The 22,921-nt window shown below is 44.3% G+C and overlaps 1 protein-coding gene and 1 long non-coding RNA gene across 3 annotated transcripts in view; one reads left to right on the forward strand and one right to left on the reverse strand.

Moving 5' to 3' along the window:
• Window positions 1-22,921, reverse strand: part of LOC6729976 (lachesin) — a 44,993-nt gene that overhangs the window by 9,178 nt on the left and 12,894 nt on the right. Inside the window, exon 2 of one of the 2 annotated variants that reach the window (XM_016174514.3) lies at window positions 9,882-9,986. The exons of the other annotated variant lie outside the window; for it this stretch is intronic. The gene's annotated coding sequence lies outside the window, so the exon portion shown is untranslated. The remainder of the gene's footprint in view (window positions 1-9,881; window positions 9,987-22,921) is intronic. 2 annotated transcript variants of the gene reach the window in all.
• On the forward strand, window positions 11,716-11,994 carry LOC120284967. The gene is made up of 2 exons (XR_005544189.1): window positions 11,716-11,803; window positions 11,875-11,994. It is a non-coding gene; the product is annotated as an uncharacterized LOC120284967 (long non-coding RNA).

Raw genomic sequence — 22,921 nt, forward strand, 5'->3', positions numbered from 1 at the left:
CCTCGACCGCCCCCAGTTTTCCCCATCTTGGCTGCGCGTGCCTTTTCCTTTTTCCCGCACGACTGCAGGCTGCCACTTGGCCCCCCATTTTGGCCATCTTCCCGCGCTCCTGCCACTCATCCTCCCATCTGTTTGCACGTTTTTTTTCTCCGCCCGCCGCCTCCTTGTTCATTTTTTATGCCCCGTTAACAACTTTTGCTCGGTTTACTTTTCCCGTGTCGGGCGGCGGCAGCGACGTCTTTGAAAGTTTAATTGTTGTTGCATGTCTTTTTGCGACGCCTCCTCCGCCCTTGTCCTGCTGCCCCCTGCACCCGCCACGTCCTCCGTGTCCTGCTGCTCCTGCTGCTCGCTTCGTTGTGTAAATTGTACGCCGCACGTTTTTACGCCTGCAGCGGCTCAAGAATGGAGGAGCTGGAGCTGGAGCAGGAGGAGGAGCACAAGGATGGAGCTCGGGCCAGCAGCAAATGAAGGACCGGGAGGAGCAAAGCTGACGAGTCGGGGACTCCGCTGTCTTACCCATATGCATATCTGTCTGTCTCAGCGCGCACAGCAATGGCCATAATTATAGCACTATCTTAAAAAGTAGCTGTTGTAACAATAACATATTTATGATTATTATATGATGATATGATATGATGATGATGATATGATATCATGGAAGCTTTAATCCTTTCCTTTACCCTAACTATCTACCATCATATTTGAGATTGAATTTAAGGTTAATCTGTGTTTTTAAAGTCACATCGCATTGTTGAATATTAGCCAACGGAAGCGAATTTGCCTCGCTGTGATATTTTTTGTGGCAGGCGCTGTGCGATTGTGAGTGGTTGGGTGTCCTGGGGTCTTCCTGCTCGTCGGAAGTGTGAAACTGAAATTGAGCAACTAAAGGACTAAAAGGCTGTTGCCTACTTCCTGTCGCTGCTGCGTTCATTGCCAACGTCTGTTACTGTTGAATGTGTGTGCGTGCGAGCATGTGTGTGGTTGTGTATAAGTGGGTGTGGGACTGTGCGTGCCTTCGACTTTATTTGGTTTACGTAGCGCTTGGCATTTATTTGCCCACAGTGAGACACTCGCAGCCAAACGAGGAAAACTTCGTTACCCCAAGAAGCAAAAAAATGGGAAAAAATGAAGGAAAAACTCGCGTCTACGTATATTTGGGGAATTGCTCGGGGGGAGTTTGTAAAACGCACTCTGCTCGGCGATAACTCCATTGAACTGGGCACAAGTGTTGTACCCCCTCATTGCCCCATTTTTGCCCTTTTTTTTTGCATGTGTCCAGAGTTGGTAGCTCGAAGCTGAAAAGCGGAAACGGAAGCGATAAGATAACACATACACATGCATGCATATGATTTTTACCCGCTCGTCCTGGTTCGAAGGGTTCTCTACGTTCTCTGGTTTTGTTTTCCCTTTTCCCGGGCACTTTTTTTTAGCTGCTGTGTGTTATCTGTTATCTAATAGTCGTGATTGCTCAATCATTTGACAAATTTGATTGTAATTGAAAAGCAGAGCTACAGGATTGACACGACGGATGGGTTACGATCGCATCGAAAGGCAAATGGCGAAATTACATTTCGACTTGTGCAAAGTGAGCAAGGAACAGGTTTATTTTGCGGGCCAAATAAGAAGGATTCTTAGTTCAGTTTTATGTGCGCCACAAAACCCAACTCATATGTCAGCTTGTTATAAATACCACATAATTATATTTATATTTTTGTTTGCCAACTTTTTGCAAACACAAGCGTCCGAATCCACAAGTGGTTTTAAAGTTTGGCTGGAGTGCAAATTTTCTTTTCAAATTTAACCTAAAACTTCTGCTAAATCTTATGCATAATTGGCTAGGCCCTGGAGTCGAGGCTGAGCATCTTTAGAAAAATTCCTAGAATTGCTGAAGAAGCGGAAGGGGACACATAATCGGCGCTGCTAGCCGCATTTGTTGCCATAATTGCTGTTGGCTTAATTTCAACAGGCAACTTCCGTGACGGCAACTTGAATTGCTTCTCCGTCTGCTTATTGCGCTCCTGCCACTTCTGCTGCAACTCCTTCGCCGGCGACAATGACAACATGGAAATCCATTTGAGTCCACAATCTTGCTATGTTGCAGCACACACATGCGTACACATGTGCGTGTGTGGTGTGTGCATTGTTACACTCGGAGAAATTTATAACCATTTTATTAATAGCATAGTTAGAAATGCTCAAAGTACTTTTTTCTATAATAATAAGAATTTAAAACGCATTATTACTTTATTAAGTATACGCCGCGTGGCTTCCCGTCCAAATAAATAGTAAAGTTTCCTGTTTAAAGCCATCAAAATGTCTTACTTATTATTACCAACTATTATTAAAATGACTAGTGCAGTTTTCCACCATTTTCTCAGCTGAGAGAACGATTTATTTTGCAGATTGCTTGCACTTTCGCTTTGAATTCCCATGGGTCCTTTTTCGTAGTGCATGAGCTGCTGCTCATTTGGGTTTGGCTTTCTATCCGTCTGCAGCTCACTTTTCCCCCTCTCTCCTCTTCCTACCCCTTCCCGCCCCTCTGCTCTACGCTTTCCCGGTCGCTTTGTTATTTTTATTGCAGTGGCGTTCGCTTCGCCTCCTCGTCGTTTTCCTTTTGCCGTTTGCTTGGCTCCCGAGCTCCTTTCCATGTGTGTGAGTGGGCTGGTGTTGGTGTGAGTGTGTGTGTGTGTGTCCTGTGTCTTGGAATCGTTTGTCCGGCACCTAGCCCCTCCTGGCGTCTGCTCATCAACGCCACATTTGTGTGCTCCTGCCTGTTTGGGTTCCTTTTCCTGGTCCTGCTGTTGAGCCTGCTCCTGCTCCTGTTCCTGCTCCTGCTCCTTTCTGCACTCCTTTCTCTGCATCCTGAAGCTCCTTACACTCCTTGCACTGCCTTCTCCATATGCAAGCCATGTCCTTCCGTGTGTGTCCGTTTCAACTGCGCATTTGTCTGGTCGCTTGAGCAGCCTTTCAGCTGTGATCACCCGCTTTTCACCACCCTCTTTGGATTTTCCATTTTCCCACCACAGCCCCCCTCCCCCTCTGCACCTCCTGTGGCTGTCTCTGTTTGCATAAATGACTGCGCCTGTGTATTTGGCATGACTCTTGAATTAATTTTGCAACATTTTAAATTGAGCGCAATTAATTGCAAAAATGTTTTATTTTTCCACTTGCACTCGTTTTTCACATTGCACATACACACTTGCCATTGCATACGTTCGTATTTGCATGTGTGTATGTGTGTGTGTGTATGGGTTTGCTGTGCATTTGGTTGCCATTTTATTTTTTGTTCCCTCGCCAGCAAGTGCGAACACGCGCATTCAAGCATATGCACGTCGCCAGCGCGCCTTCTATACACTCACACCAACACACACTCGCATATATGTATGTATGTGCTACCCATTTACCCACACACCCATGGGCCAGCCCATCTATATGCAGCGTTTTTGTTGCTCGCCCATCGTTTGGACGTGCTGCCTCTTTTGCCACTCATTTCATAGTTGCCATTTCTTTTTTGCACCCATTATTCGGCGTGTGAATGGGTATATTAAGCTGGTCGCATTTCATCCATTAGGTCGTTACATTACAATAATGTCGGTTAAATTAATTGATAAAGCCATAAGAAATTGAATTTTTTTTAATTTTTCCATAGGTTTTTAAGAAGCAAGCACAATGGATATTAAAGCCATACCCTCTTTATAATTTATAAACAAATATTTAGGCAGGGCAAGCATTCTTTGAAGTGAGTGTAAATAAACAAATGGCAAATGCATATGTCAGCTACGACAACAGTGCGTATGAGTGATATATTTAAAAAGCATCTCGCCGGCATCCAAGCCATTTCGCATTTAACTTTTTTCGTCTGGAATGAATTATACATTTGCAGCCCAGGCAACTTAAAATGACCATCAATTGGAAGCACAGCTGAGCTCCACTTAAATGGAAACCTAATTACTCTTGGGAATTTAACACAATGCCACTTGCTTACTACCTGAAATGTTATTTTGCCTACAAGTGTGTCAGTTGTGATATTTAAAACCACAAGGTTCATGAATGAGCATGAATGAAAAACCAGGTATTTTAAATTCCAATATTTCCACATTCCTATTCTTGCTTTTGTTGTTGTTGCCGCTCTCCCCTTGTTCCTGTTTCACCCAATTTTCTTCGCTCGCTCGCTTTCCCTGTGTATGTATGTGTGTGTTTTTCTGTTTTTTTTTTCGTTTGTGTGTTTTATGCATTGCTTTTATCGCGTTTCTAGGCTCGCACACACACACACAGAGACGCAGACACAAACACATTGAGGCCGCGGGCGTCGCATAACACGCATCGCCTAAAAGTATGCAACGTGCATTGAAAGGCTTTTACATGACACTCCACTCTCTTTGGCACCCACTCTCCACTCTCCACTTTCCCACCCTTCGCATTCTCCGCTTTCTGTTTCATTTTGGCCATTGTCCTTCGCCGCTGTTGCTGTTAATTTTTCGGCGCTGCTGTGGCATTTTTGTCAGCTTCACTTACATCCGCCTCACTTTACAGCCCATGTATGTGTGTGTATGTGTGCGTGCAGTGCACTATGTCGCTTATTTATATCCAATTGTTCATTTGTCTTTGGCTTATGCTGCGCATACGTCATTTCTGGCCATATTTCATCCCCTCCCCCCGCACACACACACACGCACATCAAAGTGATTGGAAGACTGGTGCACCACAATGTGAAATATTTTTCATTATGCTTGTTCGTATTTGCATTCCCCTTTTGTTCTACCACTTGAAATCACAAAACTCAGGATGTAGCCTACGAGGATTTGTCAGTCGGCCCAGGAAAGTGATCAATATGCGTTGAAGGGGATATAAATAATAATCATAAATTACAGATTTACCGATCGGGATATCGGACTTGGGCAAACAATTTTTATGGCCTCTGCTGTGAAAGGAAACTTTCAGTCGTGATAATTTATCTATGTAAATATTGGATTATATATATTCTGCTGTCTGTTGCGAGAAGCTCAAATGGAATATTCGTTTCACTCTCGATATTGATTGTTTTTTATTTTTCTGGTTCAAGTTTAACGAGAATTTTAGCATTCAGTGAACTGAGAGTGAAGTATTTCATAAATGTGTGGAACGTGTTTGTGTCACAGAGAAAAGGATTTCGGTGAAATGCTTTTATTTTTGCTGAACTGATTTCAAAAATGCAAGGGCATAACAAATAGCATAGAGGTTGAACATTGATAGCTATACTTTGGAGCTTGGTCACAATATCACAAAAAAAAAAAAAAAAAAATGATTCCAAAACAATTTCTCTTAAGCTGCGAAAGTTGAGGAATGAAATCATCAAATTCTTCGCCACTTAAGACTTTGATAGATTGGAGTTTCAGTTCCTGTTCGCAAAATTTCCGTTCCCAGAAAAGAGCCGAAACTTCTCCACAAATCGCACTCAAATCAGTCTGTAGTAGTGCTCGATGATGTCCTGGCTGCCAAAGGATATCCGCTTTAACTTTTGCCGCAATTGAACAGAGAATTCGCAATGTGAAATTCGCTAGTATGTCTCTATATCTGTGTATTTGTGTGTAAGTGTGTGTGTCTGTCTGTGTGTGCCTCACTCAGTATTTCATGAGAAGAAAGCGATTTTTCTTATTTATTTCTTTATTTTTCCTGCAAATTGTATCAGAATTTTTTCATCGTTTTCTTGCCTGCAATTGGTTTTTCCTCTCTTTTTTTGTGTTGCCACTTTTCTGGTTTTGTTGTTGCTCATTGCTCAAATGTATTTTGCATTTTTTATGGAACTTGCAATACAACAACAAGAAAAATGGCAAATTTGTCAGTGTGTGTGTGTGTGCGAGTGCCCAAGTGAGAGAGAGTGGGATGCAGAAAGAGGAAAAGTTTTATTTCACTCTCCTTTGGCTGTCACATTTTCTTATTGTAGTTGATAAACTTGCCGTTCGTGCTCGGGCCATGTCCAAGTGTCTATGACTGTTTATGGCCCAGTCAGTCAGTCGTCCTGCCCCCCGAATCCTTCGACCCCCGCCTCCTGCATGCCCTACAAGAGCGGGAGTGAGCGTGTGCGTGTGTTTATGTGTTAGCCTTCCTGTCACTCAGTGTGTGCATGTTTTGGTTGGTTTTTTATTATTCAGTAAATCAAATCAGTTGCCTAACAACTCAATCCAAACACTTGCAGCACGCGCCATGGACAAGGACATGGACATGGCCCAGAGCAGGTCCACTTTGCCACCCACTGATCACAGCCCAGCCCCTCCTACACACACACACTCACAACTCATCTTTTTCATCTTGCTCATCTGTCTGCTGTGTAACCTGGACTCCGTCTTGCTGTTATTTTTACAGTTAAGTCAATATGCAGCCGTCAAAAACAACACTTGATACTTTTGTGAGTTGCCGTAGCTGCTACTGCTGCAGACTTTTGGCCATATCCTTTGGCCCTCTAGACTGCCGAAGCTCCACCACCCCCCACACACCCTGCTTACCATCCCTTCGTATCTGTCATCTGGCCATTGTGAGTTTTCCCTTGGAAAGTTTTGCACAAAAATAAACAACACACACAGAAGTTGGCAATGAAGCAGCGCTACAAATTTATGGTCATATCAACAACAGGAGCACCCACACTGAGATACGACTACACACACACACTCATGCTGGCAGAGATACACACAGTTACAATTGGTTTGTTTCACTGTTAACAATGCATACATATGCATGAGCTGAGGGCGACCATAAGCGACTTACGTGCATAAGCCGTAGCAAAAAGCTTGAGCTATCATCCTAACAAGCGAGCGGACTGCAGTCCGTCATTCTGTCAGTCTGTCAATTCGCCAATCAACCAGTCGCTCAGTCCATCATCGCACACATGGACACAGTACCCACACACACACACACATACGTATGCACTCACATCCAAAAAGGATCCAAATCAGTCAGTGGATGGAAGGTGGGCGGCAGGTGGGCGGCGGAGCTCGGATTCCAAATCGTGTGAAAGCGGATTGTTATCAATTCAGATGTCGATTCGCCTTCATGCTACGTCGGTAAACTCCGGACAGGTCTAATGGTTCAGATGCGATAATCCCCCAGATATCCTACCTGCATAAGGACCTGCAGTTCCGTTGATAACCATTGAGCACTTACATAAAGTGGCTTCGATTCGAGTTATTTGGAGTAAACTAGAGCAGTTATTTACAGCTAGTAAATGGTAGTAAGAGCATTATCATTTAAACTCAAATTGAAAGGGGATTTATTTAACATATTTATGTAATCGAAGGCTAAATGGTATGTAATATATCTTATTATTAAGCGTAACTCCTTATTAACCAACTGAGAGTCAAGTAAATTCAAGCATGAAAAGGTTTCATTTACGTACGCAAACATAAAAGATTTGAACTAAATTTATATTTTTAATCTTCTTATAACCCATTTAAACCTCCTTTAAACCAAACCATTTAATTTTCCCATCCCACTGAGAAATCCAAACTCGGCCAAGACATTTTCGAATCATTCATCATTTGGATTCATTTTCGGCCATCAATGCTTGATCGTTTCAATCGCTTTAAGGGGCATTTTCATAATCCCAAACACCACGACGCCCACGTCGAGGAAAACTTACTTTGGGCAAATCTCATAGACACGTATGCCCAAGTTGTGTGCCGTTGGCCATTACCAATTCGCAGCGAACCTTTTTTTACGATTTACGTGCCGCATCCCCTGGGATCGGTGGAACAGGCACCAGAACCATTGTGCCAGCTCCACTTCCAAGTCCAACGCCCCCACTCGCATGCACATAGACACCTCCACTGCCACCTGGCACTCTGGTCATCCACACGGTTCGGGCTTTTAATATATCTCATATTTTTATGACGCTTACTGCAAAGTGGAGTGGTTCGAAATGGGTGGCTCACAGCCACAGGGCTCGGGCTCCAAGGGTCATCATATTTTGTGTGATTTTTATTTTTTTCTCCGCTCTGGCACGGCAACTTTTGCCACTGAAATTAACAAGTCTCCACCACCAGAAACCACCGCCCACAACCCACCAAGCACCACCCACAGATATTCACACGTGCAGATATGGAATGTGAGCGTGTGTGTGTGTGTGCTTTCGGCAAACATTTGGTGTTTGTTCATTTGTAATTTCGTTGTCGTCATTTGCATTCAGACTCGCTTTGGCCAAATTGGAATTGAATCAAACGATTGCCGCGGGACATTTGCCGTTAATAAAGCCATTCAATTTTAATCATCGCCATTCAATGCAGCGCCTTTTTGCAGGCCAACAAACAACAATGAAGAGCCGGCAGAAAAACGCCAAACAGGCTGGCAAACAAACAAACAATATGGCCAAGTATTTGCCCTGAACAAATTTGCCGCAATCGGCCGCATTGTTGACACATTTTGTTTGGCGGGCTTTGGTAATTCAATTCGATATTTGATTAAACTAAAACCTGCGAGCAGTCCTCCTCCTGCCGGGCTCATTTGCTCGGCTCCTGCATATTTAATGCCACATTTTTATTATCCTGGCAAAAAGCGAAACAACAAAAGTAAGAAAAGGGAGAGCGTTGCCAAAGTTGGGAGTAAAGTTTCCAAGTCAAGGCAGCAACTTCAGCTTCAACTTCAACTCATCTCGGCTCAACGCAGCTCATCTCAGTTCGGTTCAGTTCAGTTCAGTTCGGTTAAGTTCGGTTCGGATGTCAGGCCCGTCAGGACATCAGGAGCACTCAGCTGGGGAGTTGTCAGTGTCCTGGCCTCCGCATCCGCACCCCATCCTGATCCCGATTCCCGAATGCCGATTCGACCCTGTCTCCTGCACATCCTGTGGCCCACTTTTGGTGCTCACTGTGGCAACTGAGGCGTCATCATCGAGCTGGGTCCATTGTTGCTGCCCTAGCAGGACATCCAGGGATTGGCGAAGGGACCTTCGGTGGGGTTCCCTCCCTACTACTCTTTTTTTTTGGTAAAATGAAGTTTTTTCCCATTCTTTCGTCATGAATTGATAATGTACACATGCTCATAAGGGGATGCGTGCGACAGGGAAGGGGCGAGTGGGTCCTTTGGGGGGATTGTTGCTATTTGCATACGCATGTGGATGCTTATCTGCTCTGTGGCTGTATCTATAATACTGCTGAATGCACATCAGCTTCTGTATGTATGAATTTGCAGATTATTTAGCCAAAAGTTGAAAGGTATTTCGAACAAACTAAAAACAAAAAACACATTTCACTCACACACACACGCGCGCATCCCGCACACAGATGAGATGAGCGAAAGAAAAACAAGGGAAAAACCCCCAAAACTTTTATTAAGTTGGAAGATATTTTGTTGAAATTTATACACATTTGCTTTCTTCTCCGAACGGCTTTACCCCACCATTTTCCACCACCCCTTCGGCTTAGAGCTCACTTTTGTTTCGTGTGTTGGTTGTTTTATTTCGATGCTTTTTCTGTATGTTTTTTTTTAGCCCATTTTTGCCCCATTTTTTGCGCCTGGCCGTTAAAAAACTACAAGCAAATGGTTCGGCACAAAATTCGGCATTTGTTCTGCCTCTATTTCCTGGTCTTTGTCTTTCGGGCCCTCGTTTTTTATCTTCAACTGCGTCTTCGGCTTCCACGGCTTGCATTCCGCTTCATGGGGATTTATATTTTTTAATGGAAAGTTAAGCTCATAATAAACTGTAAAGAAAATGGAGCGTCTTAGTTTCCTTGCTCGTTAGTTTTCCGAAAGTAAACAAAAATCTGCTGACTGTCCTGTGCTTCTCTCTTTGCCTCCTCTATTTGTGTGTGCGAGTGTGTAGCTATGTTTGTTTGCCTTTCTGTGTGTGTGTGTTGAAGGGTTCGCCGCAGAACTTTGAGGGATTTGGAATACCTTAGATGGTTTAATACGCGTACCTGTGGTCAGAACAGTGGCCTTTTTCACTGGAGGCAAATGGCCTTGGTTTGTCGTCCGGATTAAACGAAAATTCCAAATCTCTGAGGGTTTTACTTCTGTTTGACCTAAAAACAATCAAAGCGGTTGTGTGGACTTTGCATTAATTAAAACAGTGCTCCAATTTATTTAATTGTTCCAGGGCCATAATGAATGCAACACGAAAAGAAATTAGTTTCATTTTGGCCAATATCAATTGCAGCCCAATCGATTCCCATTTAGTTTGATTTATTTATAGTTTTTATTTTAATATCGCTAGATGACTATATTTATTGCACTATTTTTCTGCATTTGAAACAACATATTATTTCGCGTCGTGCATCAATTAATAGCTTTGTTTTCAGCCAACCACTCGCCCCTTTTGGCTGTCAAAAGCTAGGATTAACCAGACCAAAGTCACCGCGAACAATGTCCATACATAAAACTAAACATCTAAATTGGGGCCTACAGCCATTCATCAGGAACGCAATTTGCATGATTATCGCTGGAGAAAAAGTGGGTGGTTTTGGCAATCGATAATGAAAGCCTGGGGCCGAATTGGGCAAAGGATTGTGGAGGAAGGGGTTGGTACTTATGTCATTCGGCTAACATATTTATAAATAATTTCCATACTAATATGCATTTTATGTAATTAGCGGTTAAAATAATAAATACACTACATAATTATCGCTCATTGGCTGACCGCACAGAGGCAGCGACAGAAATGAACTAGCCGAGTGGAAGAGTGGGTTTGCATTATGCCGCCATGTCTGCCGGATGTTCCATATATGTATGTGTGTGTGTGTGCACTTATAGTTGGTCACTTATCGCTGCTTTTGCAGGTATCTGTACGTGTGTGTGTGTGTGTGGGGGGCGGCGGCGGGTGGGGCGTGGCATTAAGGCATTAGCACCGCAAAAACATCAACTAATTGTGCATTTTGGCGATAATAAACACAACCGTCGACTGGCTAAGAGTTTATTATTTCAGGCCCAGACCACACGACATAATGGTGCAAATATAAAAAATAAAAAGGAATGATTGCAGTGGGCTGATAGTGTGAGTTACCAAATCCCAGCCCACATACATATGTGACAAAAAGTTTGACATTCCCAGAGGGCGAGGGTGCCCTTTGCGGCCCAGAGAAATTAATAAGCGTCGCATTTATTAGCAGTCAAATAAAGTGATCAAAATGTCACTCATACGCAACGTATGCCGCCAGCTGATGCTGTGGCAACAGTAAAATATTTCCACTGCGAACGCGTGTGTGCGTACCAATGTATGTGTGTGTGTGTGTGCAACAGTCAAGCCAACAAACAAAGCCACACTGCCACGCCTCCACAACGTTAAATATTTCAAATAGTTAAGCGCATTAGCGGCACTTTCAGTTTGGGTTCGGTTCGCTGGTTGGCTGCTGGCCTGAAGTGGGTTGCTGGGTTGTTGGGCTGCTTTCGGGCTGTTCAGGCTGTTTGGGCTGGAAAGCAGACAGCTGCCACTTTGCGAACACTGCGAGTGGCAGGGCCATCCCCTGAACTCCCATTCTCCGCGCGCCGTGCAACAAATCCTTTTGCATATGCCGAGAGCTATCGCATATCAAGCATACGCAGCGTGCGCCGCAGCCAATTAAAGTTTTTAATTCCCTCGCACCGCACCATCACCAGCACCTCGTTTTCCCAGCAGACAGGAGCTGGCAAACAGAGGCGGATTGCCGGATTGGCGGAGGAGCGCAGGAGCGGCGGAGTACTTATCCATTATCCATGACAATTGTTAAATGAACTTTACGCTCTAATGAGCTCATGGTACATGAATTAAAAATTCGCCAACTTTGGCCGCATCCACCGCTGACTTTTATTTAAGTTTCAAGCTGCAAACAGAGCGGAGCGGAGCGGAGTTGAAAAGTGCACAAATGTGAGTCACATCAGGCGAAGTATACATATTTGCATAAATTGAATCAATTAATGAATCGCATTATGTTTTAGTAATGAGCCCAGCAGATGCCAAAGCAATCACCCCGCGTCCCCTGGGATCGTCAGTCGACTGACTCGAAAAACTTGGCTTCAAATATTAATGTCATGTCAAACAGCAATTATGCCATGTAACAACAACAACGAGGACAGCAAGGATAACAACAATAGCGATAAATCCAGGCTCTCCATTCTTTGCATACGCACACAGGCACATCCACATTCATATATATGTATACACAGATTTCATGCGAATCTATATGTGCATATTTATACACATTTGTACACTTGAGCAATTTGGCAAATAAATCATTATTATTTCATCAAATTTGTCATTGATAATGTTACGAGAATGTTGCCAGCCATTTATGTGTGGCCATGCCTCCGTTCCGTTTGTTTGTGTGTGTGAGTGCGTGTCAGCTGCGTAAGCGTGTGTGTGCGGGAATGTCCTTGTTGAATTGCAGAAGGATTCCAAGCCCAGCCAAAGACAAAACACACTACTGAGCCAAGAACAAACGGCCCGGGAACAACGAAGCTGTTTGCCCCAGAAAGTTTATGGCAGGAAACTGCAACATAAATTCAGCCGAAACTTAAATTCATAGGCGACAATCTGATGCTGTCGGGCATTTGTCTGAAATAATTTGCAAAAAATTTAAGAGATATGCGAGAGCATATGACAGAATTAAACTAAGTAAAGCACGCCCAAGAATGGTAGATGAGAAAAAGTTTGACTTATGAAATGCAATATGTGTACATAGCAGTGAAAGTAAAGAAAATGGAAACTGTGCAACACTCAGCTTACTTTCTAAAGGTAGAAAAAAACTTTTGAATTCCTTAAAGTAATAATCTTTTTGTTTTTTTTTTTATAAATTATATTTAAATTTATGAGAATATTTTAAGTATAGAGAACAATGATTGATTAACCACCTACATGCCACAAAACCGAACGAATTCTAAGTAAACCTGTCTTTAAATTAACACAAAGAAGGCTCTTATGCTCATTTAATCTGATTTGCCGATGTACAAGAAGGATACTGAGCCTCAAAAGACGACTGACTGAGAATATTCAATCATTCCAAGGAGCTTTCATTCTGTTGGCATAATTAATATTTCAATTTGCCAGCCATCTCCTGTTTACCCCTGACTTTCCCACCAGAACCCAGCATATCCACTTGACAACAACTTAATAGCACCAATTCCCAGTAAGCACAAGTCAATCAACTTTTGGCCAGTGTATTGGGGCATATAATGGCCGAACTAAAGGATAATTTAAGCTCGAGTCGGAGCTGGGAATCTGGTGTATTTAATGCATTTTGTAATATCGAAATAGGTCTTCTTTTGCCGCCCACAAATGTCGAGATGCCCAACGTGGATAGATGGCAAGGATAAAGTGGGAATGATAGATTGCTGACTGGTTTGGGTAACTTTAACACACAATCGAGCATCATTATCAATCATAAATTTTGTTAAATTGCACATAGACTGTGTATGTTGGCTAGCATAAATTGTGAATTGCATTAGTTCGACATACAGGACATTTAGGACATCCAGGACACACAGGCGAAAATGCACAGATAGCTGTGTGCAATCAACGGCAAATGGTTATTAAATTTACATTCCACCAGAGACAAAATACAGAGGGCGACTGGGGCGGAGATATGGCTTTTCAGATGACTTTCATTAGTTGATTTCATTCGGTTAATTCGCCAGAATATTTTGCCTTCATTACTCGACCATTTGACAAGCTGGTTGAGTGCATAAGTACCCCCTTCGCTCAGTTTCCTGTATTCTGCCATATTCTGCTGTATTCTGCTGTATTTTGCCAGCAGCAATAAGAAGATTAAATGCATTTTAGCTTAAATGAATTAAAAACCTGCAAGGATTCCCCGCTCGGCCGTTGAATTTTAAATTGAATTTATGTCGCCCAAAAAGGTTGCCAAACTAATTGACGTGCCTAAGCTGATTTATATGAATTAAGTGCATTTTAACCAGCAAAGGAGTAGAACTATAAATCTGGAAAAGACCTCTGATTAAATAAGTGACTTCGTTCGTTCTGGTTTTGCTCTCGGATTCGGAATGGATAGGATTGGCTGGTTTTGGTATGGTTTGGTTTGGTTTGGTTTGGTTTTGGTTTCGGTTTAATGCAAAGAGGAAACGCACACGTCCGTGATTTATTAGTTATTCAAGCAGTTATCGTGATTTATGATATATTGATTTATACGCCTCTTGTTTATATACAATTTTTTTGTTTGCTTGTTTGTTTGTTTAATAAAGCTTTCAGAAAAGTTTTCCGGATTCCCGTGATTTGCATAATTCAATAATTACGAGTGCGGGCACAAGCGACAAACAGCGAACAATGGCGAGCGGAAGGGAATCTTCACTCCGATGGATTTCCCTCGATGCCAGTCTTGAGAATTAATAACAATTTGTATTCATTTGTGAATATTACAAAAGGATTATTCAAAATTAATTAAAATTTGCACTGCCAAATTGCTTTTTGGTGCACCGAGGGCAAGGGAGTCGCGATTGGTGCCACCTAAATCGAGTTTAAGCACATTGATGAGCATCAATTAATCATGCCACAAATGACACCCGCCCCAGTTGGCCTAAGCCGACGAAAGCCCCCAAATTACGCATACGACACGTACGCCTCAAAGCGCCCGCCAAAGCCCAAGGCCCAAGGCCCAAAGCCCCAATCCCAAATCGCAATTGCCAATTAAAAATTGAGCCCGCCGAAGAGTTGCCAATTACAGCGGTTGGTGGTTGGAAACCAAAGACATTGACACTGATGCCGTTTGCTTAAAGCACTCAATAAACGGAATCGTTTCGGACTGGTTAATGCGCGACTTAAAGAAAGCTCAAATGCACACTCATCCACCCCGAACCCACACACAAACACACACACCTGTCGGGCAAGATGGCACACAAACAAACATGTCATTATCATAATGCCAAAAGGAGTCCTCGTTGTTGCGTCTCAGGACATTGTGTCACACACAGCCGCAGCAGAAGGAGCACAGGAGGAGCAGGACGATCTGGCAATCGTGGGGTGGTGAAATGAATAGTGGGTCGGATAGAATGAGACATTCCCATTCTGCTCCAGTGAAGCATGCGAAATGGCGACAGTTTGTGTGCGCATAACTGAGCATAATCGACGCCTTTTGGTTATAATTAACTCATTAAAGTGAAACGGCAGCCGCAGGATGTGCTCGCTAAATGCGCTGCTCAGCCATCAAAGTGCACACATGTTCTCTCCCGTGTAATCCGAACCACTCAGCACACACACACACACACACGCACTTGCTCACTCGTATGTCCCAGGAATCAACCGCTAACCCCAACAGAGCCAAGCCAAACCAAACCAAACCAAACCAGCCAAACAAAAGCAAGGCAAACATGCTGCTCTCGTTACGCCCACGGCCCACTGCCACGCCCACTGCCGTTGGCCCGTCTAACCGCAGGCTCGTAAATAAGAAATGAAATCAAAGTTAACATTTTATAAATCTGATTTTTATAACTTTTCTTGCACCACACCACGCCACACAAACACGCGCGCCGACTGTTGGCCAATTCCCATGTGAAATTGCAATTAAATTAATGTCACGCATACGCCGCGTATGGCAAACACACACACATTCACACATCCTGCCTTCTATTCAGCGGAAAGCGATGGATGGAGTGCGGGCGGGGAGGGGAAGGACGAACGGGAGCGGAACAGGAACAACGGGCCACATAGCTCAGGTTTTATTGCTCGGCCGCAAACAATAACAACACAGCCATTGCGACAGCGGCAGGAACAGAGGAACAGCAACAGCAACAGAAACAGGACATCAGGACATGAGGACATGAGGAGGGGCAACAGCAATAGCAACAGCGGCGACAACAACGACAGCGTTCACAATTAGTGCGTGTTGGGACCACAAGAACAAGGAACAGGCTCCCCGGATACCCTGCATATCGTTTAATTCGATTTATAATTAATTATGTGGATAGATAGGATGATAGTCTGCATAAATAAGACTGTAAGTAAAAACTGCCTCTTAAATTTTGTATCTAAGCACTCTGGAACAAATTAATGTTGTTATCCTTGCAATCTTTTATGAAAATATGTATTTTTTTGGGTATCAATTAATTGCGATAGTGTATATAGATACTTTTTGTGACTTAACAGGATAAATATGACAAGGATAAATATGCTTCTTAAACAAAAAAAAAACTTATTAATATTCACTGTTTATGCAACTTTAAAGCCTTTTCTATATGGTCTTAAGTTTTTGTTAGCATTACAAATTCGTATGAACGCTGGTGCCGTATGACCTTTGACCCAGCTGCTACCGCGTTGAGCAGAAACAGCGACAGTAGCCAAATCGGCAGCTGCTGCTTGGCGGTCAAAGTTGCGGATGAGGGCTGGACATTTGTGCTCTGCATATAAATCGATGCTGATGTTGATGCTGTGAAAATTTGCTAAAATAACTGCAGACACAAACACGCACGCGAATCGACACATACTTGGGCAAAAGCAATTAAACTGCTAAAACCACATTTTGTGCGAGAAATAATTGCGAAAATGCCAAAACATAAAGCCGAACAACAAACATAACCGAGTGCTGCCAAAATCGAAAAACAGAGAAAAACGCACCAAATTTGTTCAGCCTAAAGCAGCGCCGCCCCAATATGTAGCAACACAACAGAGCATCAATTACAATCGCAGGGAGGGGCGGAGTTGGGCCCAAATCAGGGGGCCGAGCAGCCCCAAGAGGGATGACAAGGACGCAGGATGCCGGTGATCGAAGCCCAACTGGCAAAAAGTCAAACCCAAAACGGCAGGGACCGAAAAAAGTGGCCAAATGGCAACAACAAATCAAATATATTATAACGCACAAAAACAAACCAAACTCAAATGCCAGCTTCAATAACAATAACACAGTTGGGCGGAGACGGGGGCGGGCACGGCGGGTGGTGGGTGGGTGGTTGGAGCAGGGTCGAAGGTTACTGGCGAGGCGCTGAGGGGGGTGGAACAGTAACGAGCACTGACAGAATTCGGTTGCGGCGGTTTTGTGTTTACACTTTACAATAGGATTGCCGAGGCTTTGGCGGAATTTCACATTTTTGCCAGGGGCTTTCTAATGAAATCTCCAAAGGCAACAAATTAGTTTTCGCTGTCCCCAAAATGTGTCCTCTGTAACGGAGCTGGGGGGTGGTTTATCTGGAGGTTTCTAATGGTGATATTGAATAAATATTGGCGCAAGCCGAAGGGCTTTCGGTTTGCAGACCTTTTGCTCTGCTGTGATGTTTTAATTTATAATTACGCAAAGGGTAATAATAGCAAAGGATTGGTTGACTTCATCTATCTGCGAGTATATACATATTTATGCAAATCAGTAAATAAATTCCCATAGACTTGAATCATCTGTTTCACACCCTTAACCAAGTAACCTCAGCTTTCAATTATCAAAACTTGGCCCGCCTCAAAGACGATCGGTTTCAAAACAAATCACGGGTCCAACGCCAAAGTTTGGCCCAAAATTGATGCCTTATGAATCGAGAGCGCCTATATCCGCGAAGGACCAACTTTGCGCCAGCTTTGGGCCGTTGGAAACTTTGTTCATACAGTCCGATCATAAACACATTCCACCACGAGCCCTCGAAAGTAGGCAACAGATGCGAATGCCGCGGGGTTAGCGCAGAAATGCAAAAAGCGAAGTGCGTAAACAGCCAGGATAACGAAAACAAACAGGCGGCCAGGACAAACAAAATGAATGGCGTTCGCGGTTGAGCGAAAAGACAAATTAAGATTATAAAAAAAAAAAAATAAATATAATAATAAAAATAACACATAGCCCAGCGCAGGGCAAAAAGAGCGAAAGCAGGGAAAAAAAAGCGAATTGATTGATTGATTTATCAAATGTCTGCCATGGCAATGCCAAGGTGTGCATGGGGGGAGGGGTGTTTCTTCCTCCAAAGGGGAAAGGGGGTGTGGCTGGCTGGTGGCAGCTGCGGCATGGCCCTGTCCATATCTTTGTCTGCGACTGTGGCGCGTTTGTGATTTGACAGACAAACTGACAGCAAGACGTGCGCAGCGACAGTCGGTCCAAAAGGCAGGGGATTCCAGGGGGTTTTTTTGGTGGCGGGGGTGAGGGATTTGGGGGTCAGGCGCTCCTGCCAGCGCCGACTGCCTGTCGGCGTTTATGTATGCGCGTAATTCCGGAGGCCAGTTCGCCGGAACGGGAAAGATGGAGTGAACTGAACTGAATTGGAGCGAAGTGAAGTGGAGCACGAGTTGGATGGCGGAGGCGGTGCGTAGGTGTGCCTATATCCTGCCGCTGTCTCTGTGCGTTTGTGTGTGTGTGCCTGCGACACGTAGCACATTTTATTTTCCAAGTAATAAATCAATTTTCCGCACCACTAAAAATGAAAACGAAAAACGAACGAGCGGCGCTGAAGTTGACGCTTCTATCGAGAGGGGGTTTCAAGAACTGCGTTCGGCTAGTAAAAGTCGCAGCTGGGTAGCTGGGAGGTTGGACCTGGGATCTGGAATTCGGGAGTGGGGACCAGGAGGCAACAGTTGGCGCACCTGGGCAGAGCGTAAATTAAAGTCACTAAATCAAAAAATTCCCAAAAACACAAAGGACGCGGAGTGAAGTGAGCAAGAGTGAAGCGAAGCAAACGGGAAAGTTAACATTTGTTTACGTGGTTAGTCGATTGCGGACGTCTTGGACGTGGATGGTTGGATGGTGAGTCTCAAGCTGGAGCCGGAGCTGTACCTATCCGGCAGTATGTCTACCTGGGAACCCGGCAAGTTTCCCAGTCATTTATTGGCCAGAAACGGAAAAGTTCGCCCCGAAATGGAGCGGAGTGGGATTGCGACTAGGAATGGGTCGAAATGAGCAGCAGCAGCAAATGAGCAACTTGGCGCAAAACAAAAAGTAAGTAAAACAATTTGTTGTTTTTACACTTGCCATCCATTAAACGAAGGGGTATACACGACTTGCATTTAACGCGGGCCAAAAGGGGTAAGTAAATTGGCAGAAAGTTGGCAGACTTCCTTGAATTTGGATGCAATTTTCACTTCACACCTACTTTTCCTTTTGGCTGAGTTTCAAGTTTAAATTAAGTACTAATAATAATTTCAATTATTATTATTATCACTGCAAGTGAATTAGGGTAAAATATCCCTTTTGTGGATAAATTCCTCACGTTTTTAACACCTGCTAGCAGGCTTGAAATATTTTCATAAATGTTTGGTCATGTTTATATTTATGGAAAAAAAGGTCCTTTGAATGTTCTGCATCCTTAAAGCCAGAATTTCGGCATATTTTTTTATGAAATACGCCAACGATTCGTGGCGAATGTTCATTTCAGCTAGCTAAATGGCATCGCTTAGTCGAATCACTTTCATTTGGAGCACACGGACTTGATTTTTGTTTTTCTTGGCCAGTGCGGCAATTTGTTTTGAGTGGGGTCGATGGGGCCAGAACCAGGGGAGCAATGGTCAGGGGCATGGGTTTCCTAGCTGCGGGGCAGGTGGGGCAGCGTCAAAGGCAGCAAAAACAAATCAAGTCAACAATCAACGGAACGCACAAGCACACAGAATCACAGGCCAGCGAGCAAACAGTTGGCCAAAACAGGTGAGGGGAGAATTGGGGGCCGTGGGGGCCAGAGACATTGGGGCAGACACCCTGTAAAAGTTAATGTAACGGCGCATTTAATTGCACGCACGGAATGAATTCCACTCCGGCACTCGGCCGCATGCCACGCCCACATTCTCCCCAGAGACGACTTTTTTCGCCTGCCAACAAAACGGACAAGCGAACGGACATACAAACTTGGCTTTTTGGCCTCACGCCGGTGTTTTCGGGCCAGGTGAGAAGCGGCAGTGAAGTAAGTAAAAATGGCTATTAGCCAAAGCATTTTATGTGGCTCCTTTTACTTGGGACACGCCCGCTTGGGCTGCTTGGCCTGCATGCTCCGCAGTATCCCTCCGCACGATCCCTCCTGCTCCTTCGACTCCTTGTGCACTCTTAACCCTTACCCTGTCTGCCATCCTTTTGTTGCCTAATGCGCTTTGCTATTTTTTAATTATAACGCAAGTTACCTGCAAATGAAAAGTAAAAGGGCTGCCAAGACGACGACGAGGACGTTCGCATCCTGTCTCAGGAAGTGGCTGCGGCCAAGACACGAACAGCCAGGACGAAGGACGCAGGAGGGGGCGGGCGATGACGAAGAGGAGGACGAAGCCGGCTTGGCACGGCTGAAGCCTCCCATTTTTATTTTCCTCCTTCAGACTTTCTATTTTTTTGTGCTAGTTGCAACGATGCTGGAAAATTCGCTGGCAACAATTTTAATTGCGTAAACTGTGCAGTTTCTTGCCCCGTCCTTTTCACACGCTCTAGCCCGCTCTCTGTCTATCTATCACTATCCATCTCTTTCGCCTGCTGGCTGTTGCAATCTCTAGCTTTCTCTGGTATTCCTGACCAGTTGTACCAGCAAAGGCCAAGCTGTGGCAAAATTAAATTACTCATACGCTCAGTTGGCCAGGGCTCTATATATATATGCGTCTATATAGTATATTTCTCCGTCTCTCTGCCTCTCGCCTGCCGTCTCGACTGCGACGGATTTATTGTTAATTGGAAATGAGGCATGCCCCGACTGTTTGATGCGAACGGAACAAGATTTCCACTACTCAGCCGTGGAGAAACCAGAAACCGAGGAGATTCGCCTGCCCAACAAAGGCGCAAAAACACCGAAAAAACGCTGACAAATAGCACGCGTAATTAGAAATTAAGTTTCTCTCGCTGGAGAAGTGGAGAACCGGAGCACCCCGCGAAATTCCCTCGGCCAGGAGTGATTAGTGCAATGACAATCTGAATGGGCCAACTGGAAACCGCTCGAGACTCCGCGGCAGAAGATCTGGAAACGGCGAGCTGGCAATGACAGAAACTGCTTCCGTGCCGAGCTAATTTATTACAAATGCTCGCCGGCATCTCCTGCAGCTTCTGGTGGCCCATCCCCCCTCCTCCACCCACTTCCTCCTCCGTCTGGTTTGCTTTAATGAAGGTCTTTCAATTATTTTCTAGTTATGCACTTACCATCAAAGACATCACGGAATGAGCTGCAAACTAAATTTAGTCATTTTTGAGGAAATTTACCAGCAAGAATAACTTGATCAATGAGGAGAATGTCTGTAGTTTCCCAATTATCAAATGAAATTAAAACTATTATTCAGCAAGGCTGCATTAAATAGCTCTAAATTACCACTAATTTAAAGTTACCAAATATAAAATGTATTAGGAAAATCAAGCGATATAGTTATTTCCAATTAAATATACAGCCCAATTAAACTCAATTTGCAAGGATAAATTTCAAATTGAAAAGCTTGGATGGAAATCCCCTCTTTGTTGATTTCAATAATGATTAAAAATATAAGCTTCTCAATTATTGAGCATCTTAGAAGCAGTTAAACAAAAGTATTGAACTGAAATTAAGTAGCTTAAGTTCCCAATTGAAATCGCTCTGAGCCCTCTCCAATTTGCACTGCAAGTGGTATTTGAGTGACGCCTAGCACTTTAAATATCATAAGCTCACCAGAATGAAGCTTAAATAATCCCGAAAACCTAAACACTCATCCTGGCCATCCTGGCCCGAACCAAACCACACTCGTATTGGTCCTGGCCTAAGCCATCTGCAGCAAGAAACCAATTTGGAAGCGCATAACTGACTTCAGGGGTTAGCTGCCGAGTCTGAAGTCTCCATCCTTCGAGCCGTTTACTCCCTCAATTACCCCGAACACGGAGATACACACATACATACATGCAGCTACATACCTACACACGGCCACACTCGTGCATATGTATAAAGCATCAAATTAGAATGGCTAATTGCAAAGTCCTCACATCAGGAGCACATTTTCTTTTGTTAACTTGCCCAAAAACTTGCCTCCAGCAATCATCACAACTGCCAGCAAAGTGGGTGGAACTTTTTGGGGCAGGCACTAACCCCCCTCACCCCCTGATAGTGGGATGCTCCGATGGTGTTGGTGAGCTGGTGAGGAGTGGCAACTATTGCATGGTGTCCAGTCGGTCGGTAGTGTCTGCTGGCAAGCAGTTAAATTACTTCTCGTTTATTTTAAATTGTGAAAAATATGTGCAAATGCTCGGCAGCCAGCAGACATTACACAATGATACCTAACAAGACCGAACACGAAGGAGCAACCCTTCCTTCCACATCCCAATCTCCATACCTCCATCCTCCTCCGCATCCGATGCCGATGCAAAGGAGGAAACAGGCAAAATACCCGCACAGCCAGCCACCCAGGAAAGACGATGCCAGTTGGATCTGGGCAGGATTTGGGCCACGACAAAATGGGACATGGGTTGGTGGGGTTGGCGGGCGGATTCGGGAGGTTTCGGGTGGCAAGCCAATGCAAAAACATGGGGCAAAACTCTTCTGCAATTTGCAGTGAAAATCGCATCGCACGCGCTGTATTTTCAAATAATGCGAAAAGTTTTCCGCCTATGTTTTCCCGCAGAAGAACACGAGTGAGCAGATGAGTTGGGTCGCGACTGCCGGGGAATAACCAGCCACCCTTTCCAACTTAACTGCTCCAAACCAAACCAAGCCAAGCCAAACCGAAACGAACCGAACCGAGGAGAACTGAACTGAACTGAACTACCATCTAGAACCAGAATCAGAATCAGAATCCGAATCCGACAAAAGCAGCAAAAGCAGCAGCGGCAACTCCAATATACTTTTGTTTCTTTGCCTCTATTGTGCTGCCGTCTCTTTCTGCCGCAGTGCAGCCGTCTCTCTCGCTCCCCCAGCTGACTGCCTGCTGGCTGCGTGAAATGCAATTTCTCATATTTGCATAACTGCAGACAGCAGATAGCTCAAAATAAAGTTGAAATTTTCGCTGCGGTGGCGGCAACAACAAAGCGGCAGCAACAGCAACAACTTTAATATTGCCTGGCCGTGCTGCGTAATTGCCCCCCTTCCCCCAAAAGACCCGCAACTTTAGTCCCGATCAGCCACAAGTGCACTGCGCGAAACGCATGTATTACATATA

Source organism: Drosophila simulans, chromosome 3R (genome assembly GCF_016746395.2).
Source record: "Drosophila simulans strain w501 chromosome 3R, Prin_Dsim_3.1, whole genome shotgun sequence".
Lineage (NCBI taxonomy): Eukaryota > Metazoa > Arthropoda > Insecta > Diptera > Drosophilidae > Drosophila > Drosophila simulans.